The sequence below is a fragment of the Clarias gariepinus genome, chromosome 22, assembly GCF_024256425.1.
Source record: "Clarias gariepinus isolate MV-2021 ecotype Netherlands chromosome 22, CGAR_prim_01v2, whole genome shotgun sequence".
Taxonomy (NCBI): Eukaryota; Metazoa; Chordata; class Actinopteri; order Siluriformes; family Clariidae; genus Clarias; species Clarias gariepinus.
This window is the reverse complement of record NC_071121.1, coordinates 15,197,501-15,206,300: the sequence shown is the minus strand read 5'-3', so window position 1 is coordinate 15,206,300 and position 8,800 is coordinate 15,197,501.

The following is an 8,800-nucleotide window of genomic DNA, read 5'->3' as shown; positions in this document are numbered from 1 at the left end:
TCCTTCCCTCGTTCTCTCCCACTCTCTTTCCGAACTTGTTGCTCCGCATCACCATGAGCTCAGTGGCTTCCTGTTTTCCTGCAGTTCATAAACGTCTCTTAGGACCAAATCAGGAACCTGAATAATGCTCCTGATTCTTTCCCTCTCGCACACACAAACCCCCCCGGCCTGAAAGAATAGTGTGGATAGCTCTGGAGGGTTATGTTGACGTCTGAGATGCACGCACGGCTATGATGGTCAAGGTTTTTTTTTTCCATGTTTCTAAAGATTACCATGCCCATTAAAACACACCCATGCACATTCTTTTTTTTTTTTTTTTGCAGAACTCTATGATCTCATTCTTGCAGCACCATTTACACGCTTTTACAGCAACTAACTAATATGGATAAGATATAACATATGGATAGGGTAATTAATGTATTTTGCCTCTTAACATGCATTTTTAATTTATTTAATTATTTATGTATTTGCTAGCACAATTCACTTAACCAGGGCTGCACTATAATGAATTGCATGTACTCTCTTATGACTTCAAATTTAAATTACAGTACATTACTAATATATTACTTGCTGCATGGTGTTTATCATTGCCACATTGCATTTCCAGTGTTGGAGGTTTTAAAATCTCATGTTTCGTCTGTGCGCACTGAGTTTTGATGTCCTCATGCACTCATGCTCAGTGGGTTTCCTCCATGTGCTCCAGGTTGTATCCCGCGGCGATGCTCCTTGCCCTGACAGCAACAATCGACGGTAGGAAGTCAGAGGCCATTGTGATAAACCACTGTTTGCGAAGACAGTTTGAACGTATGAATGAGTTTTATTTGCATTTTTGTTTAAGTACAATATTACACTTTTGTAACATTCATTTTTGAATCCCATAACACTGAAAAAATATAATGTATAAAGCAGTAACTGCAATTTTGAATAAAGCAATTTAAAATTTTAATTCAATTTCCTACTGAAAGCTGATACTTCAGCAGCAATGTCTGAGAGAGTGGAAACAGATGAATGTCCTTGGCCCAATTCATCAGGTAGCTTGAAATGTAAATGTTACAGTGGAAACAGCATGATAACAGTTCAATACTGCACAAAAAATGTAAAGATATACCATTAGCCTTGTGGCTTGGTGGCTTTGTGGTTAGCGCTGTCGCTTTACACCTGCAGGTCCATGGTTTAATTTTTGCGTCGGATCTGTGTGCATGGAGTTTGCATGTTCTGCCTGTGCTTGGTGGGTTTGCTCTGGGTACTCCGGTTTTCTTCCACAGTCCAAACACTTTTACATTAGGCTAATTGGCATTCCCAAATTTCCTGTAGTGTGTAAATGTGCTTGTGAATGTTAACCGGAGGTCCTACAATAGTCACACAAGATGGGAATAAATAAAATGGTCCTCATTGGCCTCCACGGTCCCTAGTTGGACTACAGAGGTTCCTAGATGCATGGCTTAAAACCATAAGCTAGCTAAGTAAGCTTAACCAGCTGGCAAGAATTTCTAATGTGTTACTGTTTAATTGTATATTACATTAGTATTATATAATTGTATATTACAGTATTAAACTATAAGATGATAAGTAGTGATTGCTTGTTATGTTAAATGTCTAATATACTATACATATACTGCTGCTACAACAGCAACTGTGGTATTTGATAGATAGATAGCTGTGTCTAAAAGAAGATATATATATATATATATTATATATATATATATATATATATATATACACTATACTATAATATATTACACTATACTATATATATAGTACCCATTACCGATGAAAAAAGTTTATGGAAATAGTTAAATGGTCAAAGCTACAAATAAGCTGATCAGCTTTAATGTAATAATATTATTATACTGTATGTTAAAGCTCACGTACTGTACATGTCTGTCCGTCTTTCTGTACAGCAGTATTCTCTGCCTAACTTATTTATAAAAAAAAAAAAGGTTGAGTAACTTACGCTAAGTTCTACTTATTTCACCCAAACAAACTCCCTGTTCGATAATCGGAAAGGGAATCACAGATGGGACATTAAAAAAATTATTATTCACTGACTTTTGTGGCACATTAGGGTTTTAGGTGCATTAGGGTTGTTTATGTTTCTAGCATATACTTTGTCTATACACGGTAAAATATCTCATTGGCTATTTGGCTCTGTTGAGTGACGCAAGTAGCCACGACCCCTTGAGGGGAAAAAGCATGATATTTCTCCAAAAAAGACCTAGATTCTGTGCTGTAATGTGGCACATAACATCACTTCTAATCAACATTTTGCTTTCATTTATGGTGCAGGTTAACCTTCAAGCAAATATGTACTGTAACAACTTAACAGTGTCAATAAATCTGGCTGGACAGACATACGTACATACAGACAGAGAGACAGAGAGCTATAGAGTAAGAATTTTTTTCTGAGACTGGTTTCTGGTCCTCCAATGTAAGGATAACATTGAAAGAGTGAGTTCTAACCCATGTACAGACAAAAACCTGTCTTTTATTTATATAGATTACCATGAGCTAGCTAGCTAATAAACTTATCAACCTATTAAATCCCAAGCACATTTAGCTTAGTTAGCTAGCAGGTGTTCATGTCAACACAGCTCATTTGTTAACATAATTATTAAAAAGTGCCAAGTCAAATGTGCACGTATTAAAAAGTTATTTGTAACAGACAAGAAGGTCATGACCAGATTTATTTACTCCTAAGTTTTTTTTTATCTCATCACTGTATTATGTACTCTTATAACTCATATATAAGCTAATAACTTAGATTCAAACTGTGCCACAAATCTTTTAGGTAAACATTAATAACACATTAACAACACATTATGCCAATGTAATTAAATGAAAAAAAAATCAATAAAAGATAACCAGAAAACAAATGTAAATAACAGAGGGAAAAAAACCTGTGCTCTCTATCTTACGGTCCCGTAGTTGAAAAACACCATTATAAGTACTCATTAAAATGGAAATAAAGGGGAAAAAGTTGGTTAACAAACCTTTAACAACTTGATGAGTGTGGGAAATAACTTCTTAAGGGAAAAACAACAAAAAAAAAACATAAAAAGAAAAACAGGACGAGATCGAGAGGTGGAGAAGATTTATCAGTCTACATTGCTTTACAGGAGATTAAACTCAGGCCAAACAATTAAGAGCATGCTGGATCTGTTAGCTCCGTAATCACAGACAACTGTGCACTAAAGATTGCTGCATCATAAAGATGTTTGGAATTACTGAGCTGCAAAATCATTGAAATATGGAATATGAGCCAATAAAATACAAAACACATGTTAAGCGTTAACAAATGGGATCAGTATAGGAGGAGAAAATAAGGCATTATACAATGGCATGAATTAAGCAGATCTGCTCGTTAGAATTTTAGACCTAGAAGTTATAATATTAGATGTCTAGTTTGAAAACTTTTAATAGAACTTACCAAACAGTTTCATTTATTTTAATGAATGGGTGAAGCATGTGGTTTCAGATCAAAAATAAAAATAATTGGTATTTTCCATAGCATTGTTGACAACCAACGCCAGATTCCCCAGTTCAGTCCTGAGGTCAGGGTATGGTTTTGCAGTTTTTCCATGCGCTGATCCCTTGGTTTCCTCCAGCCTCTCTACTTTACTCCCACCTCCAAAAGACATGCTGGTACATGGGTTGGCTATGTTACATTGCCTCTAGATGTCAATGAGTGTATAAGCGTATGTGTGTGTACATGTGTGTGCATGGTGCCCTGAAAATGACTGGCATCCCATTCAGGGTGAATTCCTACCTCATGGCAAGAGATTTTCCATTCTTATATCCCGGCATGAATGAGATCACAGGAGAACAAAATTCATGTGGGGGCAAATATATGTGCTACTAGAATGATGACAGTAGCTAATATTACATGGACATTATTTCCTCAAAAAATCATTCCAACTTACTGTGCACACAGGTGCTGATCTGATAAGATGTGTTTACATGCTTGAAGCATTTAGTCAGAATGTAACTTTTTTGACAAAAAAAAAAAAAAAAGTGCTTCTGACCTCTGCAAAGCTTTTGATCTTTTGGAAATATAACAGGATGAGTAGAAGAAGTACTGTCTCTCCAACTTTCAAGACAAGTTAGGCTTTCCGTCTTTTCCAATGAATCCCGCCTTCTGCATTATGATTGGTTAAACAAATCCAGTCTCTTCTATGATTGGTTAAATGCTTTGCTCCTTATAAAAATGGCCAGTCAATGCCTCTTTCTAAGCCAGAGAACCAGTGGATGAAATTAAACACAGGTGGAAGAGAGTTTTTTAATGTTTTCCCCACATGGGGCAAACATGTTCACAATAAATATATTTATTCTGACAAAAATGAAAGTGCTTAAATGATTAATATTTACCATCTGAATGATATATTACAGGTTTTCACCACCGCTCTTATTCCAGTCTCATTCTCTGGAGTCAGGCTGTTCTGACTGAAGTGTTTAGATGATGCATTTTTACCTGTTATTCCTATTATTAGTAGAATATTAGAGTCCGGGTACTTTTAAAAAAAATATAAGAATTCAGAATTTAAGATCAAAGTCTAAATCTTAGAAGAGATATAAATAGTTTGCTATGAAAACAACCAGCAATTCAATTTTTAAAGTGTGAAACAGTGTAATTATTGTGCGTGAAAAAGGAAGCAACTGGAAAAACAAGAGGATAGGAAGTGTGTGTAATCACAGTTACACAGATGCTCATGCACGCAAACAATCTTGCAGGTGGAGATTTAATCAGACCCAAGTCCGTCCTCAATAATGTCCTTAAAAGGGCCGTGATTATACACTGTGATGTCGGGTAAAATGCTGAAATTTCCCTCCCTTGTAAGTTCCTTTTAATAATGGACTTTCCCATGTGAGTAAAAGTAAACGATACAAAGCTACCAACACTCCACCTAATGCTCCTCAACCGGCATGAGCAGTCATGTCACATGCTCTTTTTTCTGAATGTGATCAACAGCTTTATCTACTCAAATAGCGCTTCCTTATTTACCGTATGACTACATATTTAATAGTGCACAATAATAATAAGGTAATGTAGGAACGCCGCTTCATCAAAAAAAATGTATGGTGTTTTGGAACTTATAGAGTTATAGTAGAATTACAGTAGCACAAATAAGGCATCCCATGATCATATAAATATATAAGGAAGATACAGCTAGTGTGCCTCTGGGTCTTAGAGAAGTGTACTCAAGTAACGACAAATAGAAATCATGGTCAGTAATAAATCTGACCTTTTTAAAATTATAGTTCAATTTAATTTGTTTTTTTAATTTATATTGAGCTTTAAACTATAGATGTGGTCACAAAAAGAAACTTAGACTTAGGAATGAACTGTTTTGTTAAATCTTTGTCCAAGTGGGGGTCCATCCACAGTTACAGTATCTTTAGGGTACCCATGTGGAACGGTCCCCGAATGCAGCAAATGATTCACATGTGCCGGAAGCTCCAAGCTAAAGTAGAGCACCACAATGGACCAGTCAGGTCCTGACGGAAGAGGGACAGGATGAAACACTGACTTCCTATCAGGAGCAGGAGTACATGTACATAGAACCTAAAAGAAAGAGAGACAGAAAAGAGTGAGTAAGTGTGGACAGATTATTTAGTATGTTCTTGTCCTAGTTGTCTAAAGAGTTAACACAGTCATCTTAGTGCAAGCAGTCAGGTTGAGCTTAGGGTAAGGCAGTTACACAGGCATGAGAGCATGCTGGGAAATGAAGCATCCTGCCACTCCACTGTCAACAAACTTGATTGAAAGAGTGAAAGTGGGAAGTGACAGCATATACTGAGTCTACACCATAACATAAACCCTCGAAAGGTCTCAGTGGGACATGGATTATCAGGATGAATAAGAAAACCTCCATTAATAACTTCTTTTTCCAATGAAATGTAAAGAGTCTGCAAATGCCTGTAGAAATTCAGAATATGACATGTTGGCCTGTTTATACTAATGCGAGTGTAAATGACTTGAGTAGGCTATTTTGTGGCCATGATCGTTATGTACTTCAAATGAGACAAAGGACATGAAATCCCTGAACATTGTTAATGACACACTTTACACGCTTTAGTTCATGTGACTTCTAATCAAGCACACCTGTTTGTAATCACACTCACCCTTTATATAGCCTGTTTTTCTCATTCAGTTTTTACAAACTTTTGTTTTTGGCTTTACACTAGTGATGACACCAAGCTTTTGGTCTCTCATCTCCTATTCTGGTTTTGATTCAGTTTTGTTTATTATTATAATTTGCATCGCCCATTTATCACTGTTCGCTGCTCGTCTGACCTGTGTCTGTGTTTTGACTACATACTTGGCTTTGCTTTATTGGACTGTTTGCCTGTTTTCCTTCAACCTGACTTTGTATCCAACCCGAACTGCCTCACTAACATTCATATTTTACAGTTCTACAGTACCTCCAGCTAATGGCTGAGCTTTTAATAAAATCTTATTTACTAGTTATTGAATTGCTAAAAGAAACTTACTGGGATTTACAGCATTTTGTTTAGCTTTGGGGTATGTTAGAACCAGAGTAAACTAAACAAAGACAGCAGATAAGTCCATTTAAACTGTTTGTCTGCTGTCTGGGTAACTAGGTTTCTAACCTATCAGTATTATACAAAAGTTCATTCTGACCAAGCAATCTAATTGAATGAGAAGTATTCCATGGGTAATGATAAAGAGTATAACAGCACTGAGATGTTTAATTATATGTATCACTCCACTTGTTCTAACAATCATCAATTGCACTAACTGTTGGTTGCAAGGGGGAGATCAGCTGACTGACAAAACACACATTCAAAGCCAGTCATGTACAGTGGGTATAGAAAATTACCAGCCACTTTAAAATATTCACATTTTGTTGCTTTTTTTTAAGCCTTAAATGTTAAACAGATGCAATTTTTGTTTTATCCAGCTGTAGTTACTCAGCATCCAAGTAAAAGACAAGCATCCAAGTGAAGGTAAGATCCAAGTGAAGGATGTAACAGTAACATACAAGGAAAAAATTAACAATAATAATAATAAAAAAAAAAAAAAAAAAAAAATATATATATATATATATATATATATATATATATATATATATATATATATATATAAACAGAATCACAGTTTGAGTTGGAAAAGGACCACCCCTTCCTAAAAATGACTTGTAAACTCAATCAGGTGAAGGAAATCATCTTCTCAATGGCACACAAAGCCATTTGAATCTCACTGTGGTCATTTTGATTAGATTAGCATGGAAAGCTGTAGTTTTATCACACAGAACAGTGAAGACTATTACTAAGAACTGTCTCTCACTACAGTCTATTACTATACAGACCCTCCCTGGGTCAGGACATCAAACATTAAAAACAACGTCAAACTGGATGACAAAACCAGGAGGAAACAGGACAGAGAGGATATCAAGAGGCCTACAGCAACTTTAAAGCAGTTGCAGAAATTTATTACAAAAAAATGGTCATTGTGTGCATGTAACAACAATATAACAAATTCTTACAAATTGTTGCTTGCAAAAGCTTGTTAAAAATTTTTTTTGATAGGGGTAATCCTTTTCCAAGTGTGTAAAAGAGTGATTCTGTTTTAATTTATTTATTTATTTTAAGGCCATGGGGCAGACCAAGGACTAGGTGGAGATCCCCCAGTCAGAGTTAGCTGGGGTGGCTGAGAAAAGGGAAGTTTCCTGCTGGAACTGCTACCCCTGCGACCCGATTTTGGATTAGTTGAAGACAGACTGATGGATGGATATGGATGGATATATGTTGGTGTTATACAGTATCTTTGGTTGTTAATAGTAGCACTGAGTAAATACAGCTGGATAAAACAAAACCAGCAACAAAATGTGATTATTTTAAAGGGGGTGTGATTCTTTTCTATACCCAGTGTAAGCACTTTCAGCAAGAAAAACAATGATGTTATCAGATGTGTTATCTTAAACAACACCTTAATAACACTCCTAATAGCTTCCAAGTCATTCTAAATTGCCTCTAAAGTAACTAGGTTCTAACACAAGGCTGAATTCCAAATCCCCTTCTAATCCCTGATCAAGGTCACTACTACAAGGGGTTGTACACTCTAGTTCACCCGCTTTCCATTTAACGCTAATCGGGATTCAACCTTGAAAGTTAGCTTATGTTTTAAAGTGGAATAGGTATAAATATAAAGTAGATCTCGTCTGTTTGTCAGGGCTGTCGACCACCTAAATGGTTGATTTTCCTCTCCTCTTGGCTACATGGTACTGGTTAGAACTTCACCTACTTTCCCTACTGTTATTTACGCTAACTGTCAGTCGCTAACGGTCGGTCACCCTACAGTAATATAGTTTTGTCAGTCATGCAAGGATATGTGTGGGTGGAGAAATTGAACTGATTAAATAAACAAACAAATCATAATCTGTTGATAATTAAGGGTGTTTGTGAAACCGGTGTATAAAAGCAGCAGCCTCGTGATTGTGCTGTTGTGCTTATTATCAGCATGGCTGTGATACCTTCAGCACTCGGGTTTGCCCCTTGGGACCACAACCACATTTTTACTGTACAAGCACATTTTTTATGTTTACTGTATGTTACACATGGTACACACTTATGATGTTGGTCAGCATGTTAAGCTTTAATCTGACTTAATGCTTTGATTATTTGACATTTATATATATATATAAAAAAAACATGCTTCCCAGGCTGCACAAATCAAAATAGATGTTGTCCAAGGAGTCCTTAAAATAATTCGAACAGAAATATGTAACTTCATGCCTTAGCAAAAATAGAAATATCAGAAATATCCTAGAAATGAACCTCA